This window comes from Danio aesculapii, chromosome 4 (genome assembly GCF_903798145.1).
Source record: "Danio aesculapii chromosome 4, fDanAes4.1, whole genome shotgun sequence".
In the NCBI taxonomy this organism is placed as follows: Eukaryota; Metazoa; Chordata; class Actinopteri; order Cypriniformes; family Danionidae; genus Danio; species Danio aesculapii.
In genome coordinates, this window is record NC_079438.1 from 10,209,324 (window position 1) to 10,233,541 (window position 24,218).

At 41.8% G+C, this 24,218-nt stretch overlaps 17 non-coding genes across 17 annotated transcripts; 4 read left to right on the plus strand and 13 right to left on the minus strand.

Annotated features, from left to right (window-relative positions):
• Window positions 1–5: 5 nt before the first annotated feature.
• trnaq-uug (transfer RNA glutamine (anticodon UUG)) lies at window positions 6–77 on the minus strand. The gene has a single exon. It is a non-coding gene; the product is annotated as a tRNA-Gln (tRNA).
• A 468-nt stretch (window positions 78–545) lies between these two features.
• Window positions 546–617, minus strand: trnap-ugg (transfer RNA proline (anticodon UGG)). Its single transcript has one exon. It is a non-coding gene; the product is annotated as a tRNA-Pro (tRNA).
• A 411-nt stretch (window positions 618–1,028) lies between these two features.
• trnaq-uug (transfer RNA glutamine (anticodon UUG)) lies at window positions 1,029–1,100 on the minus strand. Its single transcript has one exon. It is a non-coding gene; the product is annotated as a tRNA-Gln (tRNA).
• Window positions 1,101–2,770: 1,670 nt separating this feature from the next.
• LOC130224007 (5S ribosomal RNA) lies at window positions 2,771–2,889 on the plus strand. The gene has a single exon (XR_008837110.1). It is a non-coding gene; the product is annotated as a 5S ribosomal RNA (ribosomal RNA).
• A 5,581-nt stretch (window positions 2,890–8,470) lies between these two features.
• On the minus strand, window positions 8,471–8,543 carry trnaf-gaa (transfer RNA phenylalanine (anticodon GAA)). Its single transcript has one exon. It is a non-coding gene; the product is annotated as a tRNA-Phe (tRNA).
• A 261-nt stretch (window positions 8,544–8,804) lies between these two features.
• trnaq-cug (transfer RNA glutamine (anticodon CUG)) lies at window positions 8,805–8,876 on the minus strand. Its single transcript has one exon. It is a non-coding gene; the product is annotated as a tRNA-Gln (tRNA).
• Window positions 8,877–10,514: 1,638 nt separating this feature from the next.
• On the minus strand, window positions 10,515–10,587 carry trnaf-gaa (transfer RNA phenylalanine (anticodon GAA)). The gene has a single exon. It is a non-coding gene; the product is annotated as a tRNA-Phe (tRNA).
• A 271-nt stretch (window positions 10,588–10,858) lies between these two features.
• On the minus strand, window positions 10,859–10,930 carry trnaq-cug (transfer RNA glutamine (anticodon CUG)). Its single transcript has one exon. It is a non-coding gene; the product is annotated as a tRNA-Gln (tRNA).
• A 1,639-nt stretch (window positions 10,931–12,569) lies between these two features.
• Window positions 12,570–12,642, minus strand: trnaf-gaa (transfer RNA phenylalanine (anticodon GAA)). The gene has a single exon. It is a non-coding gene; the product is annotated as a tRNA-Phe (tRNA).
• Window positions 12,643–12,730: 88 nt separating this feature from the next.
• On the minus strand, window positions 12,731–12,804 carry trnai-aau (transfer RNA isoleucine (anticodon AAU)). Its single transcript has one exon. It is a non-coding gene; the product is annotated as a tRNA-Ile (tRNA).
• Window positions 12,805–14,590: 1,786 nt separating this feature from the next.
• trnaf-gaa (transfer RNA phenylalanine (anticodon GAA)) lies at window positions 14,591–14,663 on the minus strand. Its single transcript has one exon. It is a non-coding gene; the product is annotated as a tRNA-Phe (tRNA).
• A 1,151-nt stretch (window positions 14,664–15,814) lies between these two features.
• trnaq-cug (transfer RNA glutamine (anticodon CUG)) lies at window positions 15,815–15,886 on the minus strand. Its single transcript has one exon. It is a non-coding gene; the product is annotated as a tRNA-Gln (tRNA).
• A 1,633-nt stretch (window positions 15,887–17,519) lies between these two features.
• On the minus strand, window positions 17,520–17,592 carry trnaf-gaa (transfer RNA phenylalanine (anticodon GAA)). The gene has a single exon. It is a non-coding gene; the product is annotated as a tRNA-Phe (tRNA).
• A 182-nt stretch (window positions 17,593–17,774) lies between these two features.
• On the minus strand, window positions 17,775–17,846 carry trnaq-cug (transfer RNA glutamine (anticodon CUG)). Its single transcript has one exon. It is a non-coding gene; the product is annotated as a tRNA-Gln (tRNA).
• Window positions 17,847–18,498: 652 nt separating this feature from the next.
• LOC130224024 (5S ribosomal RNA) lies at window positions 18,499–18,617 on the plus strand. The gene has a single exon (XR_008837126.1). It is a non-coding gene; the product is annotated as a 5S ribosomal RNA (ribosomal RNA).
• A 4,058-nt stretch (window positions 18,618–22,675) lies between these two features.
• On the plus strand, window positions 22,676–22,748 carry trnak-cuu (transfer RNA lysine (anticodon CUU)). Its single transcript has one exon. It is a non-coding gene; the product is annotated as a tRNA-Lys (tRNA).
• A 1,050-nt stretch (window positions 22,749–23,798) lies between these two features.
• trnak-cuu (transfer RNA lysine (anticodon CUU)) lies at window positions 23,799–23,871 on the plus strand. The gene has a single exon. It is a non-coding gene; the product is annotated as a tRNA-Lys (tRNA).
• Window positions 23,872–24,218: the final 347 nt, after the last annotated feature.

Below are 24,218 nucleotides of genomic sequence, written 5' to 3' on the forward strand. Positions count from 1 at the left end.
GGCAGAGGTTCCACCGAGATTTGAACTCGGATCACTGGATTCAAAGTCCAGGGTGCTAACCATTACACCATGGAACCAAGACACTTCTCACAGGCTATCTAATGCTCGGAAGCTGGCGTTGAAACAGGCCTCTGTGAAAGCCAAGCTGTCCCTCAAAGCAAAAAACAACTGCAAGGGCTCGTCCAGTAAATGAAACTGGGACCTCTTACACCCGAAGCAAGAATCAAACCCCTAGACCAACGAGCCAATAAAAAGCTGCAAGTTTACATGGCAACACTATCTGCTAACAAACCGGCATTCTCTGAAAACGGCCTCTGTCTAAAACCTCAACGTCCTCATAAAACATGAGATAACTGTACGGGCTCACCCGGAATTTGAACCTGGGAGCTCTCGTATCACGAACGAGAATCATTCTCCTAGAACAGCAAGCCACTGTGCAGGGAAGGTTTTATGTGGTGATACTATCTGCTGACAAACTGGAATTCTTCGAAAGAAGATTTTATGAAAGCCATAATGCCCCCCTGTAAAACACAAGACAGCTGCAAGGGCTCGTCCGGGATTCGAACCCGGGACCTCTCGCACCCAAAGCGAGAATCATACCCCTAGACCAACGAGCCACTGAAACGCAAAGCTTTCACATGGCATCAGAAGCAGTGCATGGTTGGAAATCTTTATGTAACAATTGATTCACAACATACCTTCAAAATCTCATGCATTGAAGCAGGGCTTGTGCGTGAATCCTCCCACCCAAAACCAGACTCGCAGCCCCAGACCGACAAGTTGAGTCGTTCGTTTACTTATAAATTTTTGTTGTCCAGCTGTTTCAGTGAGTAAATTGATCTCATCAGTTTCACAGATTTATGCTGCATGGCAAAACCACACATAATGTTACATAAGTGATTGCTGAAGGAGGACCGTGGGAGCATCAAATAGCTATCTAAGTGGATAGTATCGGAACTACTCACTGATTGGTGTGATTGAAAATGGTCTCATTCATTTCACTGATTTAAAGCAAGAAGAGAAGGCAGAGGTTCCACCGAGATTTGAACTGGGATCACTGGATTCAAAGTCCAGAGTGCTAACCATTACACCATGGAACCAAGACACAGCTTACAGGCTATCTAATGCTCAGAAACTGGTTATGAAACAGGCCTCTGTGAAAGCCAAGCTGTCCCTCAAAGCAAAAAACAACTGCAAGGGCTCGTCCAGTAAATGAAACTGGGACCTCTCACACCCGAAGCAAGAATCAAACCCCTAGACCAATGAGCCAATAAAAGGAGCAAGTTTACATGGCAACACTATCTGCTGACAAACCGGCATTCTCTGAAAACGGCCTCTGTCTAAAACCTCAACGCCCTCATAAAACATGAGACAACTGTACGGGCTCACCCGGAATTTGAACCTGGGAGCTCTCGTGGCACGAGCGAGAATCATTCTCCTAGAACAGCAAGCCACTGTGCAGAGAAGGTTTTATGTGGTGATACTATCTGCTGACAAACTGGAATTCTTCTAAAGAAGATTTTATGAAAGCCATAATGCCCCCCTGTAAAACACAAGATAGCTGCAAGGGCTCGTCCGGGATTTGAACCCGGGACCTCTCGAACCCAAAGCGAAAAGCATACCTCTAGACCAACTAAGACTTGAAGCTTTCACATGGCATCAGAAGCAGTGCATGGTTCGAAATCTTTATGTAACAATTGAGTCACAACATACCTTCAAAATCTCATGCGTTGAAGCAGGGCTTGTGCGTGAATTCTCCCACCCAAAACCAGACTCGCAGCCCCAGACCGACAAGTTGAGTCACTCGTTTACTTATAAATTTTTGTTGTCCAGCTGTTTCAGTGAGTAAATTGATCTAATCAGTTTCACAGATTTATGCTGCATGGCAAAACCACACATAACGTTACATAAGTGATTGCTGAAGGAGGATCGTGATAGCATCAAACAGCTATCTCAGCGTATGGTATCAGAATTACTCACTGATTGGTGTGATTGAAAATGGTCTCATTAAGTTCACTGAGTTGAAGCAAGGAGAGAGGGAAGAGGTTCTACCTATATTTGGACTCGGATCACTGGATTCAAAGTACAGAGTGCTAACCATTACTCCATGGAAACAAAACCCTTCTTATAGGCTATCTAATGCTCATAAACTGGTGTTGAAACAGGCCTCTGTGAAAGCCAAGCTGTCTCTCAAAGCAAAAAACAACTGCAAGGACTCGTCCAGTAAATGAACCCGGGACCTCTCACACCCGAAGCAAGAATCAAACCCCTAGACCAACGAGCCAATAAAAAGCAACAAGTTTACATGGCAACACTATCTGCTGTCAAACCGGCATTCTCTGAAAACGGCCTCTGTCTAAAACCTCAATGCCCTCATAAAACATGAGACAACTGTACGGGCTCACCCGGAATTTGAAACTGGGAGCTCTCGTGGCATGAGCGAGAATCATTCTCCTAGAACAGCAAGCCACTGTGCAGGGAAGGTTTTACGTGGTGATACTATCTGCTAACAAACTGGAATTCTTCGAAAGAAGTTTTTATGAAAGCCATAATACCTCCCTGTAAAACACAAGACAGCTGCAAGGGCTCGTCTGGGATTTGAACCCGGGACCTCTCGCACCCAAAGCGAGAATCACACCCCTAGAAGAGGTAAACTATCGAGGGGCCAAGGGCATTGTTTCTGTCGGTGCTGTGTCAAGGCAAGCTGAGCGGCACTTGGCTCCTGGTGCTGCGCCTATTTTTAAATAGCCAACTCTTGACAGCTGCTCTTGCTTACGGCTATACCACCCTGGCAATACCTGATCTCATCTGAACTCGGAAGCAATGCAGGGTTGGGCCTGGTTAGTACTTGGATGGGAGACTGCCTGGGAATACCAGGTGCTGTAAGCTTTTTGAATTCCTTCATTTGGCAAAAAAAATAATAAATAAATAAAAAATAAAAAAGAGGTAAACTATTGAGGGGCCAAGGGCATTTTTTCTGTCGGTGCTGTGTCAAGGCAAGCTGAGCGGCACTCGGCTCCTGGTGCTGCGCCTATTTTTAAATAGCCAACTCTTGACGGCTGCTCTCGCTTACGGCCATACCCCCCTGTGCATGTGTGATAGTGGTACATTCCAGGAAGTGTTTGGCTGCAGTTGGTGAGAGAGGCTCACCACATTTTCTTCTGTTTAGTTTTATTTTTGACTAAAATACATTTTTGTTAATCTTTTTTTGTGTTTGTTTAGTTTATCCTCCCAGCAGCGTGAGCTGTTTGGGAGGAGTGTTTTTTATTCCTATTTTTTTTTGCAATGGACGGATCTACAGTGACAGACCTGGCAATGGCGGACGGATTTGAGAAGGCAAATGACAATGGACTGGACAGACGACAACGAGAAACAAACCGATCGGAGAAGGAAGCAAGGAAAAGGATTTATCTAAAAGAAGCAACTGTAACAGTGGATATGGGACAAACAACAGAGGTGAGAGCAATGGATTTAATTAAAGCAGTCACGGAGAGGATTGGGGATGGAAAGATTTTGGCTGTAAGACCAAAACAAAACAAGGAATATGAAGTAACACTTGAAAGAGAGGAAGATGCTGATGTATTAACAGATGGATTGCCTATTAAAGGGATAAACTGTACAGTAAAGAGGCTACAAAATCGAGATTATGTTGTCTTCTTCATGCATCTGCCTGTCTATGTTGCTGATATAGATATTTTAGACAAATTGGATCATTGGGGAGTTTGTCCCCTTTCAAAAATTAAAAGAAGGTTTTATCCGGGCACAGATATTGAAGATGGGACGAGGTTTGTTAAAACCAGATTCCCCAAGGAAGTGGCATCCCTCCCGTACAGCACAAGAATAGAGACAGCAGAAGGACCACAATACTTTAGGGTGATGCACAGCCATCAGGTGAAAACTTGCAGGCTGTGCATGAGCCCAGATCATGTGGTGAAAGACTGTCCAGATTTTAAGTGTTTTAAGTGCGAGGAAAGGGGGCATTTCGCAAGGGATTGCGATGCGGTGAAGTGCCCGGATTGTAATAAGGTTTTAAATAAATGTGAATGTTGGATGGGGGAAGAGGAGGAGGAGGAAGAGCAGCGGGTAGACAGACAGATGTATGAAGGAGACAATATATACAGTCAGAGGACAAAACAACAACACAAGACAGAAGAACAGAATCTAAAAGTGAAAAACTACAAGAGAATGAGGCTAATGGAAAGGACAGAGTCACTGAACAGGAAGGGACAACATGGACACAAATGGATATGACTGACAGTTTAAGGAATGTTTTGGAAGCAGCAGAATTGAGCAATTCGAATAATAAAGACTTACAATAAGAACAACAGGAAGACATATTTTGGACACAAATGGACATGACAGACAGTTTTCAAAAGGCATTGGACACAGTGGAGACAAAAGACCAAAGTAATGAGGAGCAAACCGAGTTAGACGAACATTTACAAAAGGACGGAAACAAAGAGACACAGGTGAAATCATCAAAAAGAAGAAGATCGATAAAGATAAAACCTAATTTAGAGACTGCTAGGAAAAAACTGCTAAAAGATGAAGAAATTGAATGCGCAAATAAGTATGAGTTGCTAAAGGGCTTGGAAGAGATGGACTGAGATTTTATACAATAATGGGGATGGGAGGCTGGGGAGAGGAGTTGCAATTTTAATAAAAGAAAACAGTGGGGTTTTATGTAAAACAATCTATAATGACAAAGAGGGAAAGTGTATTATATGTGAAATGGAGTATGAGAAGAAAAAAGTAATTATGGTGAACGTTCATGCCCCAACAGAGGAGAACAGAAAGAAAGAGTATTTTAATGTACTAAGAGTTTATTTAAAGAAATATGAAAGAGTTATTATCATGGGGGATTTTAACACTGTTTTTAGTAAATTAGAAATGGCTGAGGGAATGGTTTTTAAAACGGATAAGGGAAGAAAAGAACTGAAAATATTGATGGAGGAGATGAATTTAATTGATGTATGGAGAGAAAGGAATGAACAGACAGAAGAGTACTCAAGAAGACAGTTAGTGGGGAATTTTTTTTGTCAAACAAGGATTGATTTTATTTTATGCACAAGGAATGTTGAAGAGTTTATAAGCAAGATCAAATATGAAGAAACAAGTCTGAGTGACCATAAGCCAATTTTTATGAATTTAGACTGGAGTAATGTGAAAAGAGGGCCAGGGGTATGGGTTTTAAACACAGCGGTTTTAAAGAATGAAGACTATGTTTTAAGTATAAAGCAAATTATTCAAAAGGAAAAAGGGAATGAAATTTATAATGAGGACAAAAGAATGTGGAGGGAGAATGTGAAACATTTAGTTAAAAAGTTTACAATAAAATACTGTAGACAGTTACAAAATTGTAAAAAATATATAAGGAAAAGGAGCTGAAAGAAAAACTAGAAAACGAATTGAAAAATGAGAATGGAAAAGATATACAAAAGATAAAAGAACTGGAAGGAAGACTGAAAGAAATGGAGGAGGAAAAATTTGAAGGTGCAAGATTAAGAAGCAAAGCCAAATTTACAGTGGAGGGGGAAAAGTGCACTAAATTTTTCTTTGATCTAGAGAAGAGAAGAGGGAAGGCAGAAATGATTAAAGAAATAAGGAGCAGAAATGGGAACATAGTAGAACAAAATGAGGAGATTTTGGAAGAAATAAGATCATATAATGAGAAATTGTTTTGCACAGAGGGAGTAAAAGAAAAAGAAAAAAGGGAATTGCTAAAGCTAATCAAATCAAGAGTAGAAGAAGAGGAAAAAAGAGAATGTGACAAGGAGGTAAGAGAAGAAGAAATAAAAAGAGCAATTAGTGAATTGAACAAAAAGAAAAGTCCAGGAATTGATGGGTTGGGAAGTGAATTTTATATTGTTTTTAAAGATATTTTATCTAGTATTTTAAAGGAAGTATATGATGAGATTTTTGAGAATGGTGGGGTAAATAAAAGAATGGGGATGGGCTTAATGAAGGTGATATACAAAGGAAAGGGGGATAAAGTAGATTAAAAAAATTATAGACCTATAACAATGCTCAACACTGATTTGAAGATTTTAGCTAACGTTTTAGCTAACAGACTAAAGGAAGGGATGCCAAGCATAATCAAAACAAACCAAGCATATAGTATAAAAGGACGAGACATTGCTGATACAACTATGAGTATTAAAGACACAGTAAGATATATAAATGATAAGAAGAAAGATGGTTTTTTAATTAGTCTGGACTTCGAGAAAGCTTTTGATAGAGTGGAGCATGACTTTTTATTTGGAGTGTTAAAGAGTTTTGGTTTTGGGGAAAATTTTATAAAGTGGGTTCAGATTTTATATAGAGGAGCTATAACCAGGATAAAATGCAATGTTTTTTTAACGGACTGCTTTAAAATAACAAGATCAATCAGACAGGGTTGCCCGTTATCTGTACTTTTATTTGCCTTAGTTGCAGAACCACTGGGATTAGCTGTGAAGCAAGAGGAAAGAATAAAAGGAATAGAGGTAGAGGGGGGAGTGAATAAAATATTTCAATATGCTGACGATACTACATTAATACTAAAAGATCTGGCAAGTGTAAAGCAAGCAATGGAAACGGTACAACATTTTTGCAAGGGTTCAGGAGCTAAAATAAACAAAGATAAAACAGTATATTTGAGATTTGGAGTAACTGAGGCTTTATCTGGACATTTTACGTTCAAGGAAATGGATGAAATTAAAATTTTAGGCATTGTAGTTGGGAGGGATGAAAAGAAAGCAGAAGTAACTATGTGGGAGGAAATGTTAGGAGGGATTGAAAGAAGGCTGAGGTTTTGGAAATTAATGTCTTTAACTTTGAAGGGGAGGGTTTTAATTTTGAATGTTTTAATGGTTTCTAAATTATGGAATATTTTATATGTGTCATCAATGCCACTGTGGATGGAAAAAAGGCTGAAAAAATGTTTTTTAGATTTTTTATGGGAAGGAAAGCCTCCAAGAATAGCATATGCAACGTTGATTGGAGAAGTGGGCAAAGGGGGACTAGGTTTAATAGACGTCGAACAAAGAAAAAACAGCTTAAGAGTGAAAATGGTAAAGAAATATTTGGATGAAGAAAATAAGGCAGCATGGAAAAGAACAATGGAATATTTTTTTAAGTAAAAGTGGCAATTTTAATATGGGAGAAAATATTTTATGGATGAGGATGAAAACATTCATGACAGAGGGTCTACCAGATTTTTATAAAGAATTGATTGGAGCATGGGGGAAATTTTTTAACTTGTGTACATTTTAATATACAAGGACGTGAGAACATTTTAAATCAGCCTTTATTTTTAAACAGTGACATTCTTAATCAAGAGAAAGTGGTGTTTTTTAGGAAATGGTGGGAGGTGGGAATAACAAGAGTAAGGGATATTTTATATGAATTTAAGGAAGGATTTTTACCGGTGCAGTATGTTATTGATGTGATGGATGAAGCGAAGGAGGATTTTAACAGACAAGACTTAATAAAGGAATACAACATAATTAAAAATGCCATACCTGCAGAATAGTTAACAAGAATGGGTTTTTTAGAGATGGGGTTTTTAAGAAACCTGGTGCAAATCAGTACTGGATACGGCTGTTTAAAGATGTAAATGAAGACAATATATGGGCTAATATCAATGGCAAATTTGTACAGTCAAAACTGGAGAATTTAGAATATTTTATCAGGAGTAAAGCAGTGTTTACAGATGTCATTTTAAACAAAATAGGGATGGAGGAAAGTCTCACATGTATAGTGTGTCAAGATGCAGATGATGGATTTTTACACTTGTTTTTATATTGTAATGAGTTAAAAGATTTCAATGAGATATGCAAAAGCATGATTTTAACTTTGAAAGGAGAAAGAGACGACAATCTAGAGTGGGAAAAGGTGTTACTGTTGGGGCTGAACAAAGAATGTGATAATAAAAAACTCATAAATTTACTTGTGGTTTTAATGAAAAGTGCAATATGGGAGAGAAGAGTTGTAGCAAAAAAGGAAAAAGTTTTATTAAATGTGTGGAATGTGTTTAAGAGGAAGGTGGAGAAATATTTTGAATGTCTATTTTATTATTTTAAGTTAGAGGAAATGCAGGAGGCTTTTTATGATGTTTTTACTCAAGAAGTCACAACGATTTTAAATGACACAGGACTAAAAATGTCTTTTTAAAAATGTGATTTTACCTTTTAAGGAATAATACTTACAACATTTTATGTAAAAAAAACAAAAAAAAAAAACATTGTTGTGAAGCTATGATGTAAAATGGACCTTTTTAATGTTTTGTCTTAAGTGTAATCTGTATAAATAAGTGAATTATCTGAATTTTGAACAGTATAATAAAAGAAAAAAAAAATGTGACCACCTGGGAGAAAGATAGCGTTTTGGTCAAATGGAAGCAGGTGGACTTAAGGGTGAAGCGGCTAGGCTTTTTGGGTGACCTTTATTCAACTGACCCTGTGCCCAAAACAGAACAACAACATTGCTTTGCCGAAACCCGGGATCGAACAAGGGACCTTTAGATCTTCATTCTAACGCTCTCCCAACTGAGCTATTTCGGCTGCCGCGACACAGCTTTCCTGCAGCAGGGATGTCTGTGAGACCAAGCTGAGCCCTTAAGTGCATCTGAGAGTAAAAACTTGGCCAGTACGGGTATCAAACCCGCGAGTTTGGCGTTATTAGCACCACACTCTAACCAACTGAGCTAACCGGACGTTTTCTTACCAGTGTACTGGAAAACCCAGTGTTAGTGTCATTCTTTGGCCTTCAAGGGAACAGGATGCTATTTTACTTTTTTTGTGCTGCGCTGGCAAAATAAAAACAGGTCCCACCAAGATTTGAACTTGGATCACTGGATTCAGAGTCCTGAGTGCTAACCATTACACCATGGAACCTTAAGATGATATGGATCTGCTGCCCGACATGAAGATGATGAATTAAAAAAATGGCCTCGCAGGAAAGTAGCAGAAGGTCCATCCAAGGCAAGGCCAATGTGCATTGATTTCTGAGTAACTCGTCATTCGGCATGCAGGGCTCCTCACACATTTACTGGAGCAGGAATAGGTAGGGCCTTCAAAAGAAAAGCACGCTATTCTAGGCAGTTTGACGGCTAAATGGCAGGCAGGGCAAAGAAGCCACCACAGAACAGATGTGATCTTATTTTTTATTTTTTGACCACGTCTAAAATGTTCAATTTGGCTTGTGAAAAGGGGAATTAGCTCAAATAGTAGAGCGCTCGTTTAGCATGTGAGAGGTAGCGGGATCGATGCCCACATTCTCCACTTGTGTTTTCATGCCTTTCACAGTGGCTTTTATTGCAAAGCTGGTTGCACCTGGAGGGTTTAGAGCGAATTTCCTTACGTCAGCTTTGCCGGTTCTGTGTAGTACTAATCATTGCAATCCTTCAGAAGCCCTATCAAGTCACAGTTTTCTTTTATTCAATGGCGCGTCCGCAGTGGGAAATCAAAGCACTAAACATATAGCAGAGTGCTGTCGATTAGCCCATAGGAATCATCACCAGAAGCGATGTGACCACCTGGGAGAAAGATAGCGTTTTGGTCAAATGGAAGCAGGTGGACTTGAGGGTGAAGCAGCTGGACTTGAGGGTCCTAGAAAACCCATAGTAACTGTTATTCTCTGGCCTTCAAGGGAATAGAATGCTATTTTAGCTTTTTTGTGTGGTGCTGGCAAAAAAAAAACAGGTCCCATCTAGATTTGAATTTAGATCGCTGGATGCAGAGTGCTATCCATTACATTATGGAACCTCAAGATGGTGTAGAGCTGCTGCCCGAGATGAAGATGATGAATTAAAAAACTGTCCTTGCAGGAAAGTAGCGGAAGGTCCATCCAAGGCAAGGCCAATGTGCATTGATTTCTGAGTAACTCGTCATTCGGCATGCAGGGCTCCTCACACATTTACTGGAGCATTACTAGGTAGGGCCTTCAAAAGAAAAGCACGCCATTCTAGGCAATTTGACGACTAAATGGCAGGCAGGGCAAAGAAGCCACCACAGAACAGATGTGATATTATTTTTTCTTTTTTGACCACGTCTAAAATGTTCAATTTTGACTGTGAATAGGGGAATTAGCTTAAATGGTGGAACGGTCGCTTAGCATGCATGAGAGAGGTAGCTGGATCGATGCCCGCATTATCCACTTCTGTTTTCATGCCTTTCACACTGGCTTTTATTGCAAAGCTGGTTGCACCTGGAGGGTTTAGAGCGAATTTCCTTACATCAGCTTTGCCGGTTCTGTGTAGTACTAATCATTGCAATCCTTCAGAAGCCCTATCAAGTCACAGTTTTCTTTTATTCGATGGCGCGTCCGCAGTGGGAAATCAAAGCACTAAATATATAGCAGAGTGCTGTCGATTAGCCCATAGGAATCATCACCAGAAGTGATGTGACCACCTGGGAGAAAGATAGCGTTTTGGTCAAATGGAAGCAGGTGGACTTAAGGGTGAAGCGGCTAGGCTTTTTGGGTGACTTTCATTCAACTGACTCTGTGCCCAAAAGAGAACAACAACATTGCTTTGCCGAAACCCGGGATCGAACCAGGGACCTTTACATCTTCAGTCTAACGCTCTCCCAACTGAGCTATTTCGGCTGCCATGACACAGCTTTCCTGCAGCAGGGATGTCTGTGAGACCAAGCTGAGCCCTTAAGTGCATCTGAGGCATTAGAGAGTAAAAATTTGGCCAGTACTGGTATCGAACCCACGACCTTGGCTTTATTAGCACCACGCTCTTACCAACTGAGCTAACCGGTTGTTTTCTTACCTGTGTGCTGGAAAACCCAGAGTTAGTGTCATTCTTTGGCCTTCAAGGGAACAGGATGCTATTTTAACTTTTTTTGTGCGGTGCTGGCAAAATAAAAACAGGTCCCACCGAGATTTGAACTCGGATCACTGGACTCAGAGTCCAGAGTGCTAACCATTACACCATGGAACCTTAAGATGATATAGAGCTGCTGCCCAACATGAAGATGATGAATTACAAAAATGGCCTTGCAGGAAAGTAGCAGAAGGTCCATCCAAGGCAAGGCCAATGTGCATTGATTTCTGAGTAACTCGTCATTCGGCATGCAGGGCTCCTCACACATTTACTGGAGCATTACTAGGTAGGGCCTTTAAAAGAAAAGCACGCTATTCTAGGCAATTTGACGACTAAATGGCAGGCAGGGCAAAGAAGCCACCACAGAACAGATGTGATCTTATTTTTTCTTTTTTGACCACGTCTAAAATGTTCAATTTGGTTAGTGAAAAGGGGAATTAGCTCAAATGGTAGAGCGCTCGCTTAGCATGTGAGAGGTAGCGGGATCGATGCCCGCATTCTCCACTTTTGTTTTCATGCCTTTCACAGTGGCTTTTATTGCAAAGCTGGTTGCACCTGGAGGGTTTAGAGCGAATTTCCTTACGTCAGCTTTGCCGGTTCTGTGTAGTACTAATCATTGCAATCCTACAGAAGCCCTATCAAGTCACAGTTTTCTTTTATTCAATGGCGCGTCCGCAGTGGGAAATCAAAGCACTAAAAATATAGCAGAGTGCTGTCGATTAGCCCATAGGAATCATCACCAGAAGCGATGTGACCACCTGGGAGAAAGATAGCGTTTTGGTCAAATGGAAGCAGGTGGACTTGAGGGTGAAGCAGCTGGACTTGAGGGTCCTAGAAAACCCATAGTAACTGTTATTCTCTGGCCTTCAAGGGAATAGAATGCTATTTTAGCTTTTTTGTGCGGTGCTGGCAAAAAAAAAAACAGGTCCCATCTAGATTTGAATTTAGATCGCTGGATGCAGAGTGCTATCCATTACATTATGGAACCTCAAGATGGTGTAGAGCTGCTGCCCGAGATGAAGATGATGAATTAAAAAAATGGCCTTGCAGGAAAGTAGCGGAAGGTCCATCCAAGGCAAGGCCAATGTGCATTGATTTCTGAGTAACTCGTCATTCGGCATGCAGGGCTCCTCACACATTTACTGGAGCATTACTAGGTAGGGCCTTCAAAAGAAAAGCACGCCATTCTAGGCAATTTGACGACTAAATGGCAGGCAGGGCAAAGAAGCCACCACAGAACAGATGTGATATTATTTTTTCTTTTTCGACCATGTCTAAAATGTTCAATTTTGACTGTGAAAAGAGGAATTAGCTTAAATGGTAGAACGGTCGCTTAGCATGCATGAGAGAGGTAGCTGGATCGATGCCCGCATTATCCACTTCTGTTTTCATGCCTTTCACACTGGCTTTTATTGCAAAGCTGGTTGCACCTGGAGGGTTTAGAGCGAATTTCCTTACGTCAGCTTTGCCGGTTCTGTATAGTACTAATCATTGCAATCCTTCAGAAGCCCTATCAAGTCACAGTTTTCTTTTATTCGATGGCGCGTCCGCAGTGGGAAATCAAAGCACTAAATATATAGCAGAGTGCTGTTGATTAGCCCATAGGAATCATCACCAGAAGCGATGTGACCACCTGGGAGAAAGTTAGCGTTTTGGTCAAATGGAAGCAGATGGACTTAATTGTGAAGCGGCTAGGCTTTTTGGGTGACTTTCATTCAACTGACCCTGCGACCAAAACAGAACAACAACATTGCTTTGCCGAAACCCGGGATCGAACCAGGGACCTTTAGATCTTCAGTCTAACGCTCTCCCAACTGAGCTATTTCGGCTGCCATAACACAGGTTTCCTGCAGCAGGGATGTCTGTGAGACCAAGCTGAGCCCTTAAGTCCATCTGAGGCATAAGAGAGTACAAATTTGGCCAGTACGGGTATCGAACCCGCAACCTTGGCGTTATTAGCACCACGCTCTAACCAACTGAACTAACCGGCCGTTTTCTTACCAGTGTGCTGGAAAACCCAGAGTTAGTGTCATTCTTTGGCCTTCAAAGGAAAAGGAAGCTATTTTAACTTTTTTTGTGCGGTGCTGGCAAAATAAAAACAGGTCCCACCGAGATTTGAACTCGGATCACTAGAATCAGAGTGCTAACCATTACACCATGGAACCTTAAGGTGCTATAGAGCTGCTGCCTGACATGAAGATGATGAATTAAAAAAATGGCCTTGCAGGAAAGTAGCAGAAGGTCCATCCAAGGCAAGGCCAATGTGCATTGATTTCTGAGTAACTTGTCATTCGGCATGCAGGGCTCCTCACACATTTACTGGAGCAGGACTAGGTAGGGCCTTCAAAAGAAAAGCACGCTATTCTAGGCAATTTGACGACTAAATGGCAGGCAGGGCAAAGAACCCAGACGTTTTTGACCACGTCTAAAATGTTCAATTTGGCTTATGAAAAGGGGAATTAGCTCAAATGGTAGAGCGCTCGTTTAGCATGTGAGAGGTAGCGGCATCGATGCCCGCATTCTCCACTTGTGTTTTCATGCCTTTCACAGTGGCTTTTATTGCAAAGCTGGTTGCACCTGGAGGGTTTAGAGCGAATTTCCTTACGTCAGCTTTGACGGTTCTGTGTAGTACTAATCATTGCAATCCTTCAGAAGCCCTATCAAGTCACAGTTTTCTTTTATTCAATGGCGCGTCCGCAGTGGGAAATCAAAGCACTAAATATATAGCAGAGTGCTGTCGATTAGCCCATAGGAATCATCACCAGAAGCGATGTGACCACCTGGGAGAAAGATAGCGTTTTGGTCAGATGGAAGCAGGTGGACTTGAGGGTGAAGCAGCTGGACTTGAGGGTCCTAGAAAACCCATAGTAACTGTTATTCTCTGGCCTTCAAGGGAATAGAATGCTATTTTAGCTTTTTTGTGCGGTGCTGGCAAAAAAAAAACAGGTCCCATCTAGATTTGAATTTAGATCGCTGGATGCAGAGTGCTATCCATTACATTATGGAACCTCAAGATGGTGTAGAGCTGCTGCCCGAGATGAAGATGATGAATTAAAAAACTGGCCTTGCAGGAAAGTAGCGGAAGGTCCATCCAAGGCAAGGCCAATGTGCATTGATTTCTGAGTAACTCGTCATTCGGCATGCAGGGCTCCTCACACATTTACTGGAGCATTACTAGGTAGGGCCTTCAAAAGAAAAGCGCGCCATTCTAGGCAATTTGACGACTAAATGGCAGGCAGGGCAAAGAAGCCACCACAGAACATATGTGATATTATTTTTTCTTTTTCGACCACGTCTAAAATGTTCAATTTTGACTGTGAAAAGGGGAATTAGCTTAAATGGTAGAACGGTCGCTTAGCATGCATGAGAGAGGTTGCTGGATCGATGCCCGCATTATCCACTTCTGTTTTCATGCCTTTCACAATGGCTTTTATTGCAAAGCTGGTTGCACCTGGAGGGTTTAGAGCGAATTTCCTTACGTCAGCATTGCCTGTTCTGTGTAGTACTAATCATTGCAATCCATCAGAAGCCCTATCAAGTCACAGTTTTCTTTTATTCGATGGCGCGTCCGCAGTGGGAAATCAAAGCACTAAATATATAGCAGAGTGCTGTCGATTAGGCCATAGGAATCATCACCAGAAGTGATGTGACCACCTGGGAGAAAGAAAGCGTTTTGGTCAAATGGAAGCAGGTGGACTTAAGGGTGAAGCGGCTAGGCTTTTTGGGTGACTTTCATTCAACTGACTCTGTGCCCAAAAGAGAACAACAACATTGCTTTGCCGAAACCCGGGATCGAACCAGGTACCTTTAGATCTTCAGTCTAACGCTTTCCCAACTGAGCTATTTCAGCTGCCATGAAACAGCTTTCCTGCAGCAGGGATGTCTGTGAGACCAAGCTGAGCCCTTAAGTGCATCTGAGGCATTAGAGAGTAAAAATTTGGCCAGTACTGGTATCGAACCCGCGACTTTGGCTTTATTAGCTCCACGCTCTAACCAACTGAGCTAAACGGTTGTTTTCTTACCTGTGTGCTGGAAAACCCAGAGTTAGTGTCATTCTTTGGCCTTCAAGGGAACAGGATGCTATTTTAACTTTTTTTGTGCGGTGCTGGCAAAATAAAAACAGGTCCCACCGTGATTTGAACTCTGATCATTGGATTCAGAGTCCAGAGTGCTAACCATTACACAATGGAACCTTAAGATGATATAGAGCTGCTGCCCGACATGAAGATGATGAATTAAAAAAATGGCCTTGCAGGAAAGTAGCAGAAGGTCCATCCAAGGCAAGGCCAATGTGCATTGATTTCTGAGTAACTCGTCATTCGGCATGCAGGGCTCCTCACACATTTACTGGAGCATTACTAGGTAGGGCCTTTAAAAGAAAAGCACGCTATTCTAGGCAATTTGACGACTAAATGGCAGGCAGGGCAAAGAAGCCACCACAGAACAGATGTGATCTTATTTTTTCTTTTTTGACCACGTCTAAAATGTTCAATTTGGCTTGTGAAAAGGGGAATTAGCTCAAATGGTAGAGCGCTCGCTTAGCATGTGAGAGGTAGCGGGATCGATGCCAGCATTCTCCACTTGTGTTTTCATGCCTTTCACAGTGGCTTTTATTGCAAAGCTGGTTGCACCTGGAGGGTTTAGAGCGAATCTCCTTAAGTCAGCTTTGCCGGTTCTGTGTAGTACTAATCATTGCAATCCTTCAAAAGCCCTATCAAGTCACAGTTTTCTTTTATTCAATGGCGCGTCCGCAGTGGGAAATCAAAGCACTAAATATATAGCAGAGTGCTGTCGATTAGCCCATAGGAATCATCACCAGAAGTGATGTGACCACCTGGGAGAAAGATAGCGTTTTGGTCAAATGGAAGCAGGTGGACTTGAGGGTGAAGCAGCTGGACTTGAGGGTCCTAGAAAACCCATAGTAACTGTTATTCTCTGGCCTTCAAGGGAATAGAATGCTATTTTAGCTTTTTTGTGCGGTGCTGGCAAAAAAAAAAAAACAGGTCACACCGAGATTTGAACTCGGATCAATGGATTCAGAGTCCAGAGTGCTAACCATTACACCATGGAACCTTAAGATGATATAGAGCTGCTGCCCGATATGAAGATGAGGAATTAAAAAACTGGCCTTGCAGGAAAGTAGCGGATGGTCCATCCAAGGCAAGGCCAATGTGCATTGATTTCTGAGTAACTCGTCATTCGGCATGCAGGGCTCCTCCCACATTTACTGGAGCATTACTAGGTAGGGCCTTCAAAAAAAAAGCACGCCATTCTAGGCAATTTGACGACTAAATGGCAGGCAGGGCAAAGAAGCCACCACAGAACAGATGTGATCTTATTTTTTCTTTTTTGACCACGTCTAAAATGTTCAATTTGGCTTGTGAAAAGGGGAATTAGCTTAAATGGTAGAGCGCTCGCTTAGCATGTGAAAAGTAGCGGGATCGATACCCGCATTCTCCACTTGTGTTTTCATGCCTTTCACAGTGGCTTTTATTGCAAAGCTGGTTGCACCTGGAGGGTTTAGAGCGAATCTCCTTAAGTCAGCTTTGCCGGTTCTGTGTAGTACTAATCATTGCAATCCTTCAAAAGCCCTATCAAGTCACAGTTTTCTTTTATTCAATGGCGCGTCCGCAGTGGGAAATCAAAGCACTAAATATATAGCAGAGTGCTGTCGATTAGCCCATAGGAATCATCACCAGAAGTGATGTGACCACCTGGGAGAAAGATAGCGTTTTGGTCAAATGGAAGCAGGTGGACTTGAGGGTGAAGCAGCTGGACTTGAGGGTCCTAGAAAACCCATAGTAACTGTTATTCTCTGGCCTTCAAGGGAATAGAATGCTATTTTAGCTTTTTTGTGCGGTGCTGGCAAAAAAAAAACAGGTCCCATCTAGATTTGAATTTAGATCGCTGGATGCAGAGTGCTATCCATTACATTATGGAACCTCAAGATGGTGTAGAGCTGCTGCCCGAGATGAAGATGATGAATTAAAAAACTGGCCTTGCAGGAAAGTAGCGGAAGGTCCATCCAAGGCAAGGCCAATGTGCATTGATTTCGGAGTAACTCGTCATTCGGCATGCAGGGCTCCTCACACATTTACTGGAGCATTACTAGGTAGGGCCTTCAAAAGAAAAGCACGCCATTCTAGGCAATTTGACGACTAAATGGCAGGCAGGGCAAAGAAGCCACCACAGAACAGATGTGATATTATTTTTTCTTTTTCGACCATGTCTAAAATGTTCAATTTTGACTGTGAAAAGAGGAATTAGCTTAAATGGTAGAACGGTCGCTTGGCATGCATGAGAGAGGTAGCTGGATCGATGCCCGCATTATCCACTTCTGTTTTCATGCCTTTCACACTGGCTTTTATTGCAAAGCTGGTTGCACCTGGAGGGTTTAGAGCGAATTTCCTTACGTCAGCTTTGCCGGTTCTGTATAGTACTAATCATTGCAATCCTTCAGAAGCCCTATCAAGTCACAGTTTTCTTTTATTCGATGGCGCGTCCGCAGTGGGAAATCAAAGCACTAAATATATAGCAGAGTGCTGTCAATTAGGCCATAGGAATCATCACCAGCAGAAATGTGACCACCTGGGAGAAAGTTAGCGTTTTGGTCAAATGGAAGCAGATGGACTTAAGGGTGAAGCGGCTAGGCTTTTTTGGTGACTTTCATTCAACTGACCCTGTGCCCAAAACAGAACAACAACATTGCCGAAACCCGGGATCGAACCAGGGACCTTTAAATCTTCAGTCTAACGCTCTCCCAACTGAGCTATTTCGGCTGCCATAACACAGCTTTCCTGCAGCAGGGATGTCTGTGAGACCAAGCTGAGCCCTTAAGTGCATCTGAGAGTAAAAATTTGGCCAGTACGGGTATCGAACCCGCGACCTTGGCGTTATTAGCACCTCGCTCTAACCAACTGAGCTTTTTTTGTGCGGTGTGCGGTGCTGGCAAAATAAAAACAGGACCTACCGAGATTTGAACTCGGATCACTGGATTCAGAGTCCAGAGTGCTAACCATTACACCATGGAACCTTAAGATGATATAGAGCTGCTGCCCGAGATGAAGAGGATGGATTAAAAAACTGGTCTTGCAGGAAAGTAGCAGAAGGTCCATCCAAGGCGGAGCCAATGTGCATTGATTTCTGAGTAACTCGTCATTCGGCATGCAGGGCTCCTCACACATTTACTGGAGCATTACTAGGTAGGACCTTCAAAAGAAAAGCACGCTATTCTAGGTAATTTGACGACTAATGGTGTTACCTGGATGTGGGACAAATACAAATGAATGTATTTTATATAATTATTTTTTTATTTTATTTTTGATGTTTGAAAAGTCACTCAATGTATTGTTTTATTGTATTTGAAAATTATTTTTAATAAAAAAAAGAAAAAAAAAGCAATGCCTGATCTCATCTGAACTCAGAAGCAAAGCAGGGTTGGGCCTGGTTAGTACTTGGATGGGGGACCGCCTGGGAATACCAGGTGCTGTAAGCTTTTTGAATTCCTTAATTTGGCAAAAAAAAAAAAATAATTAATTAATTAATAAAAAAAAAAAAAAAAGAGGTAAACTATTGAGGGGCCAAGGGCATTGTTTCTGTCGGTGCTGTGTCAAGGCAAGCTGAGCGGCACTCGGCTCCTGGTGCTGCACCTATTTTTAAATAGCCAACTCTTGACGGCTGCTCTTGCTTACGGCCATACCACCCTGGCAATGCATGATCTCCTCTGAACTCGGAAGCAAAGCAGGGTTGGGCCTGGTTAGTACTTGGATGGGAGACCACCTAGGAATACCAGGTGCTGTAAGCTTTTTGAATTCCTTCATTTGGCAAAAAAAATTAATTAATTAATCAATTAAAAAAAAAAAAAGAGGTAAACTATTGAGGGGCCAAAGGCATTGTTTCTGTCGGTGCTGTGTCAAGGCAAGCTGAGCGGCACTCGGCTCCTGGTGCTGCGCCTGTTTTTAAATAGCCAACTCTTGACGGCTCGCTACTCGCTTACATACCACCCTGAGCACGCCCCCTTGAGTTTGACTGAGTCACTGCTTTCAAGGAAGTGTGAGGTGGCAGTAGGGAGAGAAAGGCTCTCCCATTTTGATTTTCTTTATTGTTTTTTACTTGATTTTGCTTGAAATAAGTTATATAAATTTTGTTTAGTTTTAGTTAAACCCCAGACAGTGTTATCTGTTTGGGGTTAAAACCTTTTGAAAGGATGGACACTTCGGTACAGGAACAAGAACTGAATATGGACTACGGCAGCACGGACAAAGCTACTCCTGAAGATAGCAATTCAGGAGATTCAAACAAGGACATCGACAATAATGACACATGGGCAACTGTTGTGGCAAGACGGAGGAAAAATACATCAGACACAAGTAGAGGAGGAAGTGGAGAAATACAACAAACAAAAGGTAAAGCAATTGCTGAACGTTTGGAAAACACCCAACAAACAAGTCAAAGAAATGAGATGATAAACAAACTGAAAAGTCAAGCTAGATTTCAGAGACAATATAAAAAAGAAACAACTTTGACAATGACTGTGAAAGATCCTGAAAATATCACAGTAGTTATGATTATAAAGGCTGTGGAAGGAAAGACTGGAGTTGGAAAATTGTTTGGACTGAGAAAAAAATCAAACTTTGACTATGAACTAACTATGGAAAATGAAACGGACTGTGGTCATTTAATGGATGGACTAATGATCAACCAACAATTCTGTGAGATATCAAAACTCTGCGCAACTGAGAGAATGGTTTCTTTTTTAAATTTACCCAACTATATTCAAGATAGCGAAATCATCCAAAAGCTTGTGGACTGGGGAGTTTCTCCAATTCTTCCACTAAGATGAAGGTATCATCCAGGAACAACTGTGGCTGATGGAACAAGGTTCATCAGGGTGAAATTTCCGAAAGAAGTCATGACTCTTCCTTACAACGTCAAATTTGATACAGAGGAAGGACCAAAATATTTTAGAGTGATACACGATCAGCAGATAAAAACATGCAGATTATGTGGAAGCACTGAACATGAAAAAAAAGACTGCCCACAATTTGTGTGTAGAGAATGTCTGGAGCAGGGGCATTTTGCGCGGAACTGTAAAGCCCCACGGTGCCAAGGCTGCAAAAAGACAACATTGTGGTGCAGATGTGAATCAGATGATGAAGAGACTGGAGTTATGGAACTGCATAAACCAATGGAGAAATCAAGCTATGAAGAAAGTGAGGATGAAGCACAGGATTTAACAGCGGATGGTTTGAATGAACAAGAAGAGGAGCAGGCTATGAGTGAAGAGGATGAAGGAGATACAGTAGAGACTGAGGAACAACATCTATTAAAAGATGATGGACAGGACATGGAAAAAGAACAAGGAGCAGCGGGTGAAAATACAGAAAGCAGAATTGATGAAGAGGTAAGCGATGATGATAATGATGAAATAAATATTGGGACTAAAGACAGAACAATAGACAGCAGTTCTTTTATGATTTAGAAAAAACACGACAAAAAGCCGATTTGATAAAGAATGTCTCAATAAAAGGGAAAAATGTCAAAGATAAAGAAAGTATTTTAAGAACAGTTAAAGATTTCTATGGCATTTTGTTTAAGGGAGAAGGAGTTCATGAAGAAGATAAGGATTTCTTATTGAATCAAATAAAGGTTAAAGTAAGTGAAGAGGATAAAAAACGGTGTGATAGTGATATAACTGAAGAGGAGATAAATGAAGCTATAACACAATTAAGCAATGGGAAAAGCCCTGGTTTAGATGGTTTGTCATCCGAGTTTTATAAGACTTTTAAAGATGTTTTAATTCCAATCTTAAAAGATATTTTTACTGCTATTTTTAAAAAAGGAGAGTTGAGTGCGAGTATGAAGAAAGGAATGATTAAAATAATTTATAAAAATAAAGGTGATAAAGATGATTTGCAAAATTATAGACCTTTAACTATGCTTAATACAGATTATAAGATATTAGCAAAGATTTTAGCAAACAGACTTAAAAAGGTAGTTCCCACTCTTATCACAACTAATCAAGCTTATGGTGTAATAGGCAGAGATATAGCAGACACAATAACAAGGATAAGAGATTTAATCTGATACATATAGATAAAAAAGGATTTTTATTCAGCATAGACCTAGAGAAAGCTTTTGATAGAGTTGAGCACAGCTATTTATTTGACTTAATCCAGAAATTTGTCTTTGGTGAGAATTTCATTAAGTGGATAAAATGTTTTTATACAGATATTTTTAGTTGTTTTAAAATAAATGGATTTTTAACAGACTACATTGAGATTTCCAGATCTATAAGACAAGGATGTCCTTTATCAGCGTTATTATACACACTAGTTGCTAAAATCAGCATCAAACTTTACACAGGTAGAGAAGGTATTAATTAAAACAGTGACTAGAATGAATGTATAAGAAGCCTGGCTAACTCAGTCGGGAGAGCATGAAACACTTAATCTTAGGGTTGTGGGTTTGAGCCCCACGTTGGGCATTTCTGTTACCTTTCTCTCTCTCTTTTCGGCAGCTTTCATTTGGGTTCATCCAGCAGACCAAGTGAGACAAAGTTCAGGGTTTCTACCACAGTTGATACGGTTAGTCTGAATCTCTGTGGCACAATTGGTTAGCGCGTTCGGCTGTTAACCGAAAGGTTGGTGGTTCGAGCCTACCCAGGGACGAATTAAGCTTTTCTCTGCCTTGCAACTGCTAACACGTGCACTGGGCATAGATCCTGGGCCACGTGCTGTCTGGCGTTACAAGATGACGTCAGGATTTAGCAGAAGTTTGTTGTCCAGTGCCTCTATTGGCCAAGTTACTTATTCCAGTTGACTTAAAATCAGCATCAAACTTTACACAGGTAGGGAAGGTATTGATCAAAACAGTGACTAGAATGAGTGTCTCACAAGCCCGGCTAGCACAGTCGGGAGAGCATGAGACACTTATCTCAGTGACGTGGGTTTGAGCCCCACGTTGGGTGTTTCTGTTACCTTTCTCTCTCTTTTCAGCAGCTTTCATTTGGGTTCATCTAGCAGACCAAGTGAGACAAAGTTCAGCATTTCTACCACAGTTGGTATATTTAGTCTGAGTCTCTGTGGCACAATCGGTTAGCGCGTTCGGCTGTTAACCAAAAGGTTGTTGCTTTGAGCCCATCCAGGGAAGAACGAATGCTTTTGCTGCCTTGCAACTGCTAACACGTGCACCAGGCAATGATCCTGGGCCACGTGCTGTCTGGCGTTACAAGATGACATCAGGATTTAGCAGAAGTTTGTTGTCCAGTGCCTGGATCGGCCAAGTTACTTATTCCAGTTGACTTAAAATCAGCATCAAACTTTACACAGGTAGGGAAGGTATTGATCAAAACAGTGACTAGAATGAGTTTCTCACTAGCCCGGCTATCTCAGTCGGGAGAGCATGAGACACTTAATCTCAGTGACGTTAGTTCAAGCCTCACGTTGGGTGTTTCTGTTACCTTACTCTCTCTCTTTTCGGCAGATTTCATTTGGGTTCATCAAGCAGACCAAGTGAGACAAAGTTCAGAGTTTCTACCACAGTTGGTATATTTAGTCTGAGTCTCTGTGGCACAATCGGTTAGCACGTTCGGCTGTTTACCAAAAGGTTGTTGCTTTGAGCCCATCCAGGGACGAACGAAGGCTTTTGCTGCCTTGCAACTGCTAACACGTGCACCGGGCAATGATCCTGGGCCACGTGCTGTCTGGAGTTACAAGATGACATCAGGATTTAGCAGAAGTTTGTTGTCCAGTGCCTGGATCGGCCAAGTTACTTATTCCAGTTGACTTAAAATCAGCATCAAACTTTACACAGGTAGGGAAGGTATTGATCAAAACAGTGACTAGAATACATGTATCGGAAGCCCGGCTAGCTCAGTCGGTAGAGCATGAGACTCTTAATCTCAGGGTCGTGGGTTCGAGCCCCACGTTGGGCGTTTCTCTCTCTCTTTTCGGCAGCTTTCAATTGGATTCTTCGAGCATACTTATTGAGACACAGTTCAGCATTTCGACTACAGCTGGGTTGCTCTCGAAGTCTCTGTGGCGCAATTGGTTAGCGCGTTCGGCGGTTAACCGAAAGGTTGCTGGTTCGAGCCCACCCAGGGACGATTTAAGCTTTTCTCTGTCTTGCAACTGCTAACACGTGCACTAGGCATAGATCCTGGGCCACGTGCTGTCTGGCGTTACAAGATGACATCAGGATTTAGCAGAAGTTTGTTGTCCAGTGCCTGTATTGGCCAATTTTTTTATTCCAGTTGACTTAAAAAAACCATTAAACTTTACACAGGTGGGGAAGATATTGATCAAAACAGTGACTTTCTCTTGAATGAGCATCTCACAAGCCCTGTCTGGCGTTACAAGATGATATCAGAATTTAGCAGAAGTTTGTTGTCCAGTGCCTCTATTGGCCAAATTACTTATTCCAGTTGACTTAAAATCAGCATCAAACTTTACACAGGTAGGGAAGGTATTGATCAAAACAGTGACTGGAATGAGTGTCTCACAAGCCCAGCTAGCTCAGTCGGGAGAGCATGAGACGCTTATCTCAGTGATGTGGGTTTGAGCCCCACGTTGGGTGTTTCTGTTACCTTTCTCTCTCTTTTCAGCAGCTTTCATTTGGCTTCATCCAGCAGACCAAGTGAGACAAAGTTCAGCGTTTCTACCACAGCTGGTATATTTAGTCTGAGTCTCTGTGGCACAATCGGTTAGCGCGTTCGGCTGTTAACCGAAAGGTTGTTGCTTTGAGCCCATCCAGGGACGAACGAAGGCTTTTGCTGCCTTGCAACTGCTAACACGTGCACCGGGCAATGATCCTGGGCCAAGTGCTGTCGGGCGTTACAAGATGACATCAGGATTTAGCAGAAGTTTGTTGTCCAGTGCCTGGATCGGCCAAGTTACTTATTCCAGTTGACTTAAAATCAGCATCAAACTTTACACAGGTAGGGAAGGTATTGATCAAAAGAGTGACTAGAATAAATGTATCTGAAGCCCGGCTAGCTCAGTCGGTAGAGCATGAAACTCTTAATCTCAGGGTCGTGGGTTCGAGCCCCACGTTGGGCGTTTCTCTCTCTCTTTTCGGCAGCTTTCAATTGGTAGGGAAGGCATTGATAAAAACAGTGACTTTCTCTTGAATGAGCATCTCACAAGCCTGGCTAGCTCAGTTTGTAGCGCATGAGACTCTTAATCTCAGGCTCGTGGTTTTGAGCCCCAAGTTGGGTGTTTCTGTTACCTTTCTCTCTTTTTCGGCAGCTTTCATTTGGATTCATTGAGCATACCTATCGAGACAAAGTCAGCGTTTCTACCACAGTTGGATTGCTTAGTCTGAGTCTCTGTGGTGCAATCAGTTAGCGCGATCGGCTGTTAATCGAAATGTTTGTGGTTCGAGCCCACCCCGGGACGAACTAATC